The sequence below is a fragment of the Mandrillus leucophaeus genome, unplaced genomic scaffold, assembly GCF_000951045.1.
Source record: "Mandrillus leucophaeus isolate KB7577 unplaced genomic scaffold, Mleu.le_1.0 Scaffold931, whole genome shotgun sequence".
NCBI classification, from domain to species: Eukaryota; Metazoa; Chordata; class Mammalia; order Primates; family Cercopithecidae; genus Mandrillus; species Mandrillus leucophaeus.
In genome coordinates, this window is record NW_012110153.1 from 591,186 (window position 1) to 603,892 (window position 12,707).

The window sequence follows — 12,707 nt, forward strand, 5'->3', positions numbered from 1 at the left end:
AAAAAAAAAAAGGAATATTATAAGCAGCTTATGCCCACAAATTTGATAACCTAGATGAAATGAACTAATTCTTTGTACAACACAATCTGCAAAAACTCACAGGAGAAGAAATAAACTATCTGACTAGACCTGTCTCTATTAAAGAAATTGAATCAATAATTTTTAAGCAAAATTCACATTTTATTTAGGTTGAAATAAACTATACAAAATTGATTTTCCTCACCAAAAATAACACCAATATTTTCCATATTTTTCTAGATAAACCACAACACTTAGTTTTGTAGGTTTTCCAGGTTTTTCCTATAAATCAACATGAGGCAGTAGATAAGAGTCGTGGAAAAAGACAGAAAAAAAAAAACAGACAAATCAGTTGTCAGTATCCATGGCCTCTGATTCTCTCTTAACCATGAAACAGAAGTGTTCAACATATACCTGCTAAAAAGCTTAGGAAGATGTAGGCTCCACAAAGGAATGTAAGCAGCAACAATGAGATGTGGAAGAACGGCAGGCTCTTCCATTCAAACTTTGTTATTTGTTCCTTTAAGTTCAAGAAAGACAAAATCTACACTGAAATCCTTGTTTGGTGAGCTCACAAGCTTTTCTCCAGTAATTTCTTGTAACTGTCCAATATAGATTTTTAGCATACTTAAAACTCCTATTAGTCAAACGTCAATTGTGGGCTTCACTATAAACATTTTATAAAATGTATTCCTTCCTCCCACACCTCTTCAAAATATATTTCTTCAAAGAATTCATAATGCCCAACAAGTAGAGATCCACAGTGACAATAAATGCTATGTCTAAAATGACTTAACTAAAACAATTCCAGAGTGCTGTCAACAGAGATCACACAGAAGGAAGCGTGGCACTTTCAATGTTCTCTTCTGGAAGAACAGGTAGGTCTTCAAAGTATGAGAGTTCAAACAGGGACATTTAAACAGGTAGATTATCAATGGCTAAGGTATTCAATGGAGCCCTATAGGCAAAGATATTTAGTGATTAAGTGACCTACATACACTGTATGACTTTTCTTCCAAATATCAAATATAAGAAAGCCTATTTTTAAAAGTCTCTTAGGTGTTTTCCATGGTTTCAGAATTATCTGTGGGAAACCCTGACTTACTTGTGTAGAGTTTAATATATGTGTCCACCATTAAATCCAGGTCGTGTTTTATATCAAAATTTATGTTAAGCAAAGCCAAGTTACTGAACCTTTGGTCTGTCAAAATGATCCTCAAATATGCTTTAAGAAGCTTTCATCCATTTTCATACTGCTCATTCTCAACCTTCATCACAGGAAGAATACACAGGACCTTCAGCAACGCATACACATTAGGAAAAAACTTCATGTCAGGAAGGTGGAGGGCTTCACGGATGGTGGATGGAAGCTCTATATCTTTCCCCCTGTGTTTCCATTTGATTCTCCAACAATGAAGCTCAGCTGACAGTGTGTCGGAATTGGGTAAGTCGCTTCTCTACACATCAGCATAGTGTTCCTCCGATGTGTTGAATTTCAGTTGTCCCATGACTGAGGGTACCAGAGATAAGCATTTAACAGCTTTGAGGTGCTGTTCTGAGAATATATCTTTAAGTTCCTGAATAATGTGCTCCACTGTTGGGACACTTAGGGTTTCTTTACAGTAACTCTCAGAGGTTAGCTGAGATTCCTGGTGAGCTCTGAGGAATTTCCCAGGGAGTTTCATTTGAATATCAAGTTTGGTTGCCAAGTTTGTGGCTTCCTCAAACCAAAATTCATTATAAACTTCAACATTTTCCATCACTTCGTTGAGTGAATGCAGTACTGCAGTCAAGCTACCGCCTGTAAAGAAGACATCAGAGGTTTGCCCCTGGAGATTTTTCCCAAAGGCTCTTATAAAAGGACATTTTTAAGAACAACAATAGTAACAATGAAATTAAAATCTGTTACTGCGCTGCAGAGTACAAATGCTCGGCCAGCTATACAGTTTTCCATCTAATATTTCTCACTGAGAATGGCAGATTTCCTTCAGTTCTTTACCCCTTTCTTTACTGTTCTGAAAAAGAACAGAAATTACGTTGTCAAGTTCTAAAAGCAGTTGTGGTGATCGATGGAAAAAAGAACAAACTTCCTCAATTGTTCCTAATGCAACAGATACTCCCATAACAGGTACTGATTTTGCCAACCACGTATTTAAGGCACAGGAAGAGCAGAGTGTGTAGATAGCGTGGGGATATTTCTCTAAACGTCTAGAGGCAACAACTTTCATTTTGGAAGAAAATCCGCGGGGCGAGGTGGCTCACGCCTGTAATCCCAGCACTTCGGGAGACTGAGGCAGGCGGATCACGAGGTCAGGAGATCAAGACCATCCTGGTTAACATGGCAAAACCCTATCTCTACTAAAAATACAAAAAATTAGCTGGGCGCGGTGGCGGGCGCCTATAGTCCCAGCTACTCGGGAGGCTCAGTCAGGAGAATGGCGCGAACCCGGAAGGCGGAGCTTGCAGTGAGCCAAGATTGCGCCACTGCACTCCAGCCTGGGCGACAGAGAGAGACTCCGTCTCAAAAAATAAAAATAAAAATAAAAAATAAAATAAAAAGAAAAAAAAAAGAAAAAGAAAAAAGAAGAAGAAAATCCGCTAGACACAATGTAAGCCTGGCCACGACAATACCCCATATTGAATCCCCACTTCTCAGTTATCATAGTGTGAAACTTCACAGCCAAAATTTCTGTATCGGTTTCATAAGGCAGGAAGCCTATAAATTCCTCTCTTAGGTTATGAGATTCATCAACAAACCTCACCAACACAGGTAGGTGCTCTTCCCCTGCTATGTCCACTACATCATCACTGATAATGGAAAAGAAGTGTGAGTCTCTCACTTCCCTGTGAGTTTCTTCTCGAATACAGCTCTCACAGATCTCTAGCATCTGCCTCTGCTGTGTTTTTGAACAAAACAACGTGTTAACTGCTGTTGTCTCAAACAGCTTTCTCAGAACCTCTTCACCAGAATTTATTCGGCACTCCAGCAATGCCTGAAAGTTATCTGGAGTAAAGAGACCTTCTGGGATTACGTCAGCCTCATGTCCATCCAGAGGTATGTTTTGCTTTCCCATCAGAATCAATATTTCAAATAGAGATTTTAGGTATTCTTTGTTTTCTTTCTTTTCAAGGGTTAGAGGTAAAATGTCCTCATTCTTGCCCTTCACCCTCTTCTTCACTGGGGTTCTGAGCATTGCTATTGTTGGTTTCTTTATGTTTTTGTTCCTGCTCAGAAGTTTCATCAATTTTTTTTCTGTTTCAGTGTCCTGATTTTGTCTTCACTCAGTTCTTTTATTCGTTTTCTGTGTCTACTATGTGGGTTGTTCAAATGACTGGTAAGGTCAAATATTGTTAGTATTGCATTATCTCGAAGAACTGTCCTATAAGGACTAGTTCTGCAGATCATGGAGGTCTCAAAATCTTTGGCACATAATCGATAATGTTTATTTAGCTGATCAGGTGTTTTATCTTCTAAGTCTACTCTCCTACAATTCTCCACCCACTTCTGGCATCTGGCCGGGGCCCACGGGAACCTGAAGAAGGCCAGGTTGTACTGCGTGCTCTTTCGCGTGCACTTGTGGGCAGCGCAGAAGTTTGCCTCAGGGCAGTCCGCCTGCCCATCGGGGCTGTGGAGGGGACTGAATCAATAATTAATAACCTTCCCAAACAGATGGCACTAGGGGTCACTGGTGAATTATACCAAACATTTAAGGAAGAAATTATATAAACTCTCTACAGTCTCTTCCAGGAGGTAGAAGCAGAGGGAACACTTCCTAATTTATTCTATGAGACCACCATTACCGAAGAACCAAAACCATATGAAGATATTACAAGAAAAGAAAACCGGCTGGGTGCGGTGGCTCAAGCCTGTAATCCCAGCACTTTGGGAGGCCTAGGCGGGCGGATCACCTGGAGGTCAGGAGGTCGAGACCAGCCTGGCCAACATGGTAAAACTCCATTACTAAAAAAATACAAAAAACTAGCCGGGCGAGGTGGCGGGCGCCTGTAGTCCCAGCTGCTTGGGAGGCGGAGGCAGGAGAATGGCGTGAACCTGGAAGGCGGAGCTTGCAGTGAGCCGAGATCCGGCCACTGCACTCCAGCCTGGGCAACACAGCGAGACTCTGTCTCAAAAAAAAAAAAAAAAAAAAATACAAGATTTAGCCAGGCGTGGTGGCAGGCGCCTGTAATCCCAGCTACTCAGGAGGCTGAGGTAGCAGAATCGCTTGAACCTGGGAGGCAGAGGTTGCAGTGAGCCGAGATCGTGCCATTGCACTCTAGCCTGGGGGACAAGAGCTAGACTTTCTCTCAAAAAAAAAAGAAAAAAGAAAGAAAAGAAAACTACAGGCCAACATTTCATGAATGTAGATGCAAAAAATCCCCATCAAAATATTAGTAAATATCCATAATGAATAAAAATTATGCACCTTGACCATGTGTGATTTATTCCATGTATGCAAGGCTAGTTCAACATTTGAAAATCAATTGACGTAATCCATCACATCTATAGGCTAAAAAGAAAAAATTGTATGATCATATCCATAGATGCAGAAAAATCATTTGAGAAAACTCAACACTCATTCTGTATGATGCTATAGTAGTGTATACATTTGTCAAAGCCCATAGAATGTACAAAATCAAGAATGAAAATTTAAACTATGGACTTTGAGTGATAATGGTGTGTAAAGGTTGGTTCATCAATTTGAAATATATATACCACTTCTGGTGTGGAACGTTGATAGTGAGGGAGGCTATGCATGTGTGTGAGAAGGAGTATGTGGGATCTCCCTGTACTTTTCATTCAGTTTTGCTGTGAACCTAAAACTGTTCTAAAAAGTAAAGTCTATTGTTTTTGAAAAATGGAAGAAGCCATTCTGGGTCACACCCTAAATAACTGGTAGACCTGGAACTCAACTCCAGATTTATTTGACCACAACTGTCTTGTCCTTATCCACTGTGCCACAAGATCCACTTTGAATTTCACCCTGTTTAATATTTCTTTGCTGAACACAATTGGCTAGATGGAAAATGAACTTGACTCACCATTTAGAAAAGCAAGGAACCTAGTTTTTGTGTAGAAATTATAATAATATATTTCTACTAAAGGGTACATTTCAGAAAGAAAAATGAAGGAAAAGCTAAGACATTTCTAGATAAACAAAAACTGATTATATTTATCACTAGTAGACATGCCCTACAACAAACACTAGAGCCAATCCTTCTTCTGGGTATATACTGAAAGGAGATGAAATCACCATCTTGTAAAGATATCTGCACTCTCAAGTCATTGAAGCATTATTCACAATAGCCACAATATGGATACAACATAAGTGTCCATCAATGGACAAATGGATAAAGAAAATGTGTATATATGTATATAGATATGTGTGTGAACTTATTTATACAAACCCACATATATAATGAAATATATTCAGCCTTTAAAAAGGAGATACTGCCATTTGCCACAAAATGGATGGACCTGGAGGACATGATGCTAAGTAAAATAAGCCAGATAAAGAAAGAAAAATATAGCATAATCTTATTTATATTGTGCACTCTATTTTTTAAAAGTCAAATATATAGTACAGAGAGAATGAAACAGTGGTTACCATGGGTAGGGATAGGGAAGAAACAGGAAAATGTAGGTCAAGGGATACAAAGTAGCAGATATGTAGGATGAACAAGTCTAGAGTTTTAACATACCACATTAGGACTGTAGTTAATAAAATTGTGTTAAAGATTCTTGTCAACTAAGTAGAGTTTAGCTGTTCTTGTCACAAAAGAAGTAACTATGTGAGATGATAAATATGTTAATTTGCTTCACCACAGTAACTATTTTACTATCTACATGTATTCTATAACATGTTTTAAACCTGAATACACAATAAGATTTATTTTTTAAAAATGCCAAAGAGACCCGGGCGCGGTGGCTCAAGCCTGTAATCCCAGCACTTTGGGAGGCCTAGGCGGGCGGATCACCTGGAGGTCAGGAGGTCGAGACCAGCCTGGCTAACACGGTGAAACCCCGTCTCTACTAAAAAATACAAAAAACTAGCCGGGTGAGTTGGTGGACGCCTGTAGTCCCAGCTACTCGCGAAGCTGAGGCATGAGAATGGCGTAAACTCGGGAGGCGGAGCTTGCAGTGAGCTGAGATCCGGCCACTGCACTCCAGCCCAGGCGACAAAGCGAGACTCTGTCTCAAAAAAAAAAAAAAAAAAAAACCAAAGAGAGTCTTCCAGACTGAAATAAAAGGAAAACAGAAAGAAATTCAAGGATAGCCAAAGAAATAAAGAACAATGGTAAAGGTAGATACACAAGTGTTACTGGCTGAATTGTGTCCACCAAAATTTATGTATTAAAGTCCTGGCTTCCAGTGCTTCAGGATGTGACTATATTTGGAGAAAGAGTATTTAAGAAGTAATTAAGTTAAAATAAGGTCATTGAAGTTGGACTTAATCCCATATGACTAGTATCCTTATAGGAAGCAGAGATTAGAATACAGATACCAACAGAAGAAAAACTATGCAAAGACACAGGGAGAAGATGGCCATCTACAAGCCAAGGAGAGAGACTGCTAAAGGAACTAACCTGGTCGACACCTAGATCCAGGACTTCTATTCTCTATAACTATTGGAAAATAAATTTTTATTGTTTAAGCCACTCAGTCAGTGATACTTTGTTATGACAGCCCTAGCTACCTAATATAATAGGTAAGTATAAAAAGCCAGTAGTAGTGCTTATTTGGTTTGTAACCATTTTATTCCGTAGAATTTAAAGGACAAAGATATAAAATAATTTAAAGTTATGCTAATGGGTACACAATGTATAAAGGTGTAATTTGTGACAATAACAACATAAAAGAGAGACAGAGCTGTAAGGGGTCAGAGTTTTCTAGTACTATTGAAGCTAAGTATTAATTCAAAGTTGAGTGTTACAAAGTTAAGACAGCAATTGTAATCCCCAGGATAATCACCAAGGAAAAAACTGAAAATACACAGAAAAAGAAACAAAGAGGGATTCAAATGGTACACTAACAAAAAAATCAATTAATCACAAAAGGAAGCACTAATGGAGGAAGTGAGAAACAAAAAAGATAATGTATTAGTATGCTAGGGCATATAAATATATATGTATATATAAAATACTATATATATAAAAGACACATATTAGTATGCTAGGGCTGCCATAACAAAATATAACATAAAGGGTGGTTTAAACAACAGAATTGTGTTTCCTCACACTTACAGAGTCTAGAAGTTCAAGATCAAGGTGTTAGCAGGTTTAGTTTCTCCTAAGTCCTTTCTTCTTGTCTTGCAGATGGCTTCCTTCCCGTTACATCCTCGCATGGTCTTTTCTCTATGCATGCACATCCTGGTGTCTCTCAGTGTGTCTTAGTCTAATAAGGACATCAGTCAGATTCGATCAGAGCCCACCCTAATAGCCTCATTTTTACTTACTTACCCCAAAGGCCCTATTGCAAATACAGTTATAATCTGAGGTACTGGGGGTTAGGCTTTCAACATATAAATGTTGAGGAACCACAATTCAGCCCGTAATAAGACATACAGTAAACATGGCCAGGCATGGCGGCTCATGCATGTAATGTCAGCACTTTGGGAGGTCAAAGTTGGAGAACTGCTTGAGGCCAGAAGCTTGAGACCAGCCTGGGCAACATAGTGAGACCCCATCTCTATGAAGCAAATTCAGTTAAAAAGCATTAACCAGGAATGGTGATGCACACCTGTACTCCCAGCCAGGGTGACAGAGTGAGAGCCCATATCTTTAAAAATGTAATTTGTGACATCAATAATATAAAATAGGGGAGTGACGCTGTAAAGGAGTAAAGTTTTTGTTGTTAAGTTGTTGTCAGCTTGAAATAGAATGTTATAACTTTAAAACATTTTATGTAGTTGCAATGGTAATCACAAAGAAAATACTTATAGAATATACACAAAAGGAAATGAGAAGGAAATCAAGCAGGTCACTATAAGAAAAAAAAAACAGTGAAACATGAAGGAAGGCAGTAAGAGAAGAAAGGAGGGCAAAGGGACAAAACATACAGAAAACAACAAAATGGCAATAAGAAGTACTTCTCTATCAGTAATTACTTTAAATGTAAGTGGATTAAACTCCCCAAAATACATACGTTGGCTGAATGGATAAAAAATCAGGATCCACCTGTTTGCTATCTATAGGAGACTCACCTTAGATCTAAGGACATGCATAGACTTAAAGTGAAAGGATGGAAAAAGATACTACATAAAAACGGTAACCAAACAGAGCAGGATGACTGTACTAATATCAGACAAAATACGCTTTAAGTCAAAAACTGTTATAAGGACATTATATAGTAATAAAAGAGACAATTCATCAAAAAAAATTATAAATATTCATGCAACAAACATCAGAGCTCCTAAATATATAAACTTTGACAGAATTAAACAAGAAAAGAGACAGCAAAAAATATGAAAAATAGACAGCAAAATAGTAATAGTAATAGGAGACTTTGATACCTTACTTTTAATAATGAACGGATAGAGCAACTAGACAAAAAGACATTAAGAAAATAAAGGACCCGAACAAAACTGTAGACCTGTTGGACCTAACAGACATATAGAACAGTCCACCCAAAAGGAACAGAATATGAACATGGGACCTTCTCTAGGAAAGACTTCACGTTAGACCACAAAACAAATCTTAACGAATTCAAAAAGATTGAAATTATGCAAAATATATCTTCCAATCACAATGAAATAAAACCAGAAATGAATAGAAGAATGAAAACTGGAAAATCCACAAATATGTGGAATTTAAATAACACATTCTTTTAAAAAAGGCTTAAAATATATTTTAATAAATAATAACACATTCATGTACAGTCAATGGGCCAGAAAGGATGTCATGAGGGAAATTAGAAAATACCTTGAGACAAATGAACATGAGAATATTACACATCAAAACTTATGGGATGCAGCAAAAGCTAAGTGTCAAGTTTATATGTGTAAACACATACATTATAAAAAGAAACATCTCAAATCAACAACCTTACTTTATACTTCAGGGAACCAGGAAAACAATAACAATCTAAATACAAAGCTAGCAGAAGGAAGGGAATAATAAAGGTTAATCAGAGATAAAGGGAATAGAGAATAGAATGCATCAATGAAACTAAGTTGTTTTAACAAGAGCAACAAAATTGACAAATCCTTAGGCCAGTCATGGTGGCACACACCTGTAATCCCAGCACTTTGGGAGGCCAAGATTGCTTGAGGCCAGGAGTTTGAGACCAGCCTGGACAACATAGCAAGACTCTGTCTGTACCAAAAAAAAAAAAAAAAAAAAGAAAGAAAGAAAAAACTTTTAGCTATATTAACTAAAAAAAAAAGAGAAGATTCAAATAACTAAAATCAGAAATGAAAAAAATGGAACATTACAACTGATTCCAAAGAAATTTAAATGACAGTTAAAAATATACTATGAGCAGTTGTATACCAACAAATTGAACAAACTAGAAATAGATAAATTCATAGAAACACACAACCTACCAAGACTGAATCATGAATAGAAAATATTAACATATCAATAACTAGTAAGAAGACTGAATCAGAAATCATAAAACCTCCCAATAAACACAAGCCCAGTAAGAAGGAGGCAGAACGGCTGGGCACAGTGGCTCATGCCTGTAATTCCAGCACTTTGGGAGGCCAAGGCAAGTGGATCACTTGAGGTCAGGAGTTCAAGACCAGCCTGGCCAACATGGTGAAACCCCGTCTCTACTAAAAATACAAAAATTTGCTGGATATGGTCACACGTACCTGTAGTCCCAGCTACTCAGGAGTCTGAGGCAAGAGAAAAGCTTGAACCTGGGAGTCGGAGGTTGCTATGAGCTGAGACCGTGCCACTGCACTCCAGCCTGGGCAACAAGAGTGAAATTCCATCTCAAAAGAGAAGAAGAAGGAGGAGGAGGAGGCGGAGGAGGAGAAGGAGGAGGAGGAGGAAAAGAAGGAGGAGGAAGAGGAGGAGCAAGATGGTTAAACAGAAGCCTCCATTGATTGTCCTCCCCACAGAAACACCAAATTAAACAACTATCCACACAATAAAAGTCCCTTCATAAGAATCAGTCATCAGGTGAGTGATCACAGTACCTGGTTTTAGCTTCATATCACTGAAAGAGGCCCAGAAGAGGGTAAGAAAGGCAGTCGTCAGTTGTAGACACTACATCTCTCTCATCTCCTGGCAGTGACAGTATGGTGTGGAGAGAGAATATGTGTACTTGGGAAAGGGAGAGTGCAGTGATTGTGGGACTTACATTAGAACTCAGTGCTGTCCTCTCACAGTAGAAAGCAACACTGGGCACAACTCAGCTGGCACCCATAGAGGGAGCATTTATACCAGCCCTAGCCAGAGGGGAATCACCCATCCCAGTGGTTGGAACCAGAATTCTGGCAAGCCCCACCACAATGGGATAAACTGCACTAGCATCCTAAATAAACTTGAATGACAGTCTAGGCCACAACACCAGGCAGGGCAGCTTACAGCTCCAGGAGAGACTCCTTCCCTCAGCTTAAAGAGAAGAGAGGAAAGAGTAAAGAGGGCTTTGTTTTGCAACTTAGATATGAGCTCAGCCACAGTAGGAAAGGGCACTGGGCAGAGTCCTGAGGCCTCCATTCCAGGCCCTGGCTACCAGATGACATTTCTAGACACACCCTGGGCCAGAAGGGAATGGCTGCCTTGAAGGGAAAGACACAGTCCTGGCAAGATTAGTCACAGTCCAGGCCATTTCTTTCCACGGGCTGATATGCCACTGTTCAGTTATTACTCTTGCCTGCACCCAAGAGGTTGAGTCAGAGCCAAGCCACAAGTCAGTGCCAGCAAAGTAGCTGCATTTATTTCTATTCTGCAGCAGTAGATAATTTATAGATGTATTTAGCGTGAGTTGAGAGAATTTGTGGAGAAAGTGGAAAGATGGGGAGTTCCAGAGTGAAAATAGACACCAAATCAGTAGAGGAATGAAACGCACTTATCTTATCTTTAGAATCTCACCCAGGGAGCTCAAAGAGGATAGAACAAGGAACACTAGGTCAGTTCTCCATATATTTGATATTGTGCTATCAAATTCTAGATCTTATTCATTCTTTCTATGTTTTTTTGTACCCATTAACCATCCCCACTTCTCCCACTAAATTCCCACTACCCTTCCCAGCCTGTGGTAGCCATCATTCTACTCTCTATCTCCATCCATTCAATTGTTTTAATTTTAACTCCCACAAGTTGCTATGATAGGCAAAATGCTTTATGGTGCATAGGTTTGCTTCTGAGGCAGGGAGGGCAGAAATATAACAGAGCTAAAGAGTAAGCAACCAGACAAGATAGGCAGTTCAAGGCAGGGAAATGAGAGGGGAAGAGGTAGTGGGGACTAGATGATAAGATGAGAGAAAAGTGAGGTAGAAAGCTCTAGAGATCAACCAGAGCATTCTAAAAGCACCAAGTTAAAAACCCGTTGACTCATTTGGAGGTCAGCCAAACCAGGCAGGGTAGCTACATATTGTATTGATGTAGCTAGAAGAGTGAAGAGGCAGTGACTTGAGCTTTCCTGATCATTTCTGCAAGACCACACTCCCGCTCCCACACCCTCATCAACATTATTTGGATGAGCTCATTTCTCATTGCCACTGTAGCCCCTTCAACCTACATCAAACGATCCTGCATTCTATCAGAGTTCTCCACTTCCCTTTATCCCTGTTTCCATGCAGAATATTGAGAGAAACATCATAATTGTGCTTGCAACTAATATCCATTATTACTTGATGCAAGTTTTCATATAAGTGAAATCCATATTTAATTTGGTCATTTTATCCAGGGTAAAATGTTCTATATAATCCATGAGAAATGCAAGAAAGAGCAGAGGGTCTATTCAGGCTAAATTGTTTGCAAGAAACCCATTTAAGCTAACTAAAATGAAGTGAAGTTTATTCTAAGACTATGAGTGGACTAATAGGATGGAAGGAATGGTGCAGAAATCTAAGAATAAAAGCTATAACAGAAGCCAGGTGTGATGGTACACACCTGTAGTTCCAGCTACTTGGGAAGCCGAGGCCAGAGGATCACTTGAGCTCAGAATTTCCAGGCTGCAGTACGTTATGACTGTGCCACTGCACTCCAGCCTGGGCCGCAGAGCAGACCTGGCTCGAATAATTCATTCATTCATTCATTCATTCATTAAAAAATAACAGGTATAGACCACACCAAGATTGGAGTAAGGGATATTTTGGGCTTTAAGGTGGCCCTAGAGACTTATAACAGGAGTTTAAGGTCTTCGTTATAGTGACTTGGCTACGTTTTTAATGCATGCTTCTTTCCATTCCACTATTACTTGACTGCCTTTAATTACTCATGATTATTAATAAATCTCTCTGTACATGGCCTATCATGACTTCTTCAGCCTCAACTGTACCTCATGACCTTTTAGCTGTAATAATTCACTGTTTGTTTTTGTTGTTGTTGTCATTTTCTGTTTCATATTTTACATTTAAGAAAGAGAAAATCTGATTGATCTGATTGGGCCAGCTAATTTTTTCAAGCCAGCCCATACAGGCCAGCTTACATCCTTAGAACAAGTCTTTCTCCCTACCCTACCACAAAAATTTGGCTGTGGCAGGGGGAAGGAGGACAGGCAGAATCATATGGTAGAA

The 12,707-nt window shown here is 39.1% G+C and overlaps 1 pseudogene; it reads right to left on the minus strand.

Moving 5' to 3' along the window:
* Nucleotides 1-1,073: 1,073 nt before the first annotated feature.
* LOC105532119 lies at nucleotides 1,074-11,866 on the minus strand (annotated as a pseudogene).
* Nucleotides 11,867-12,707: the final 841 nt, after the last annotated feature.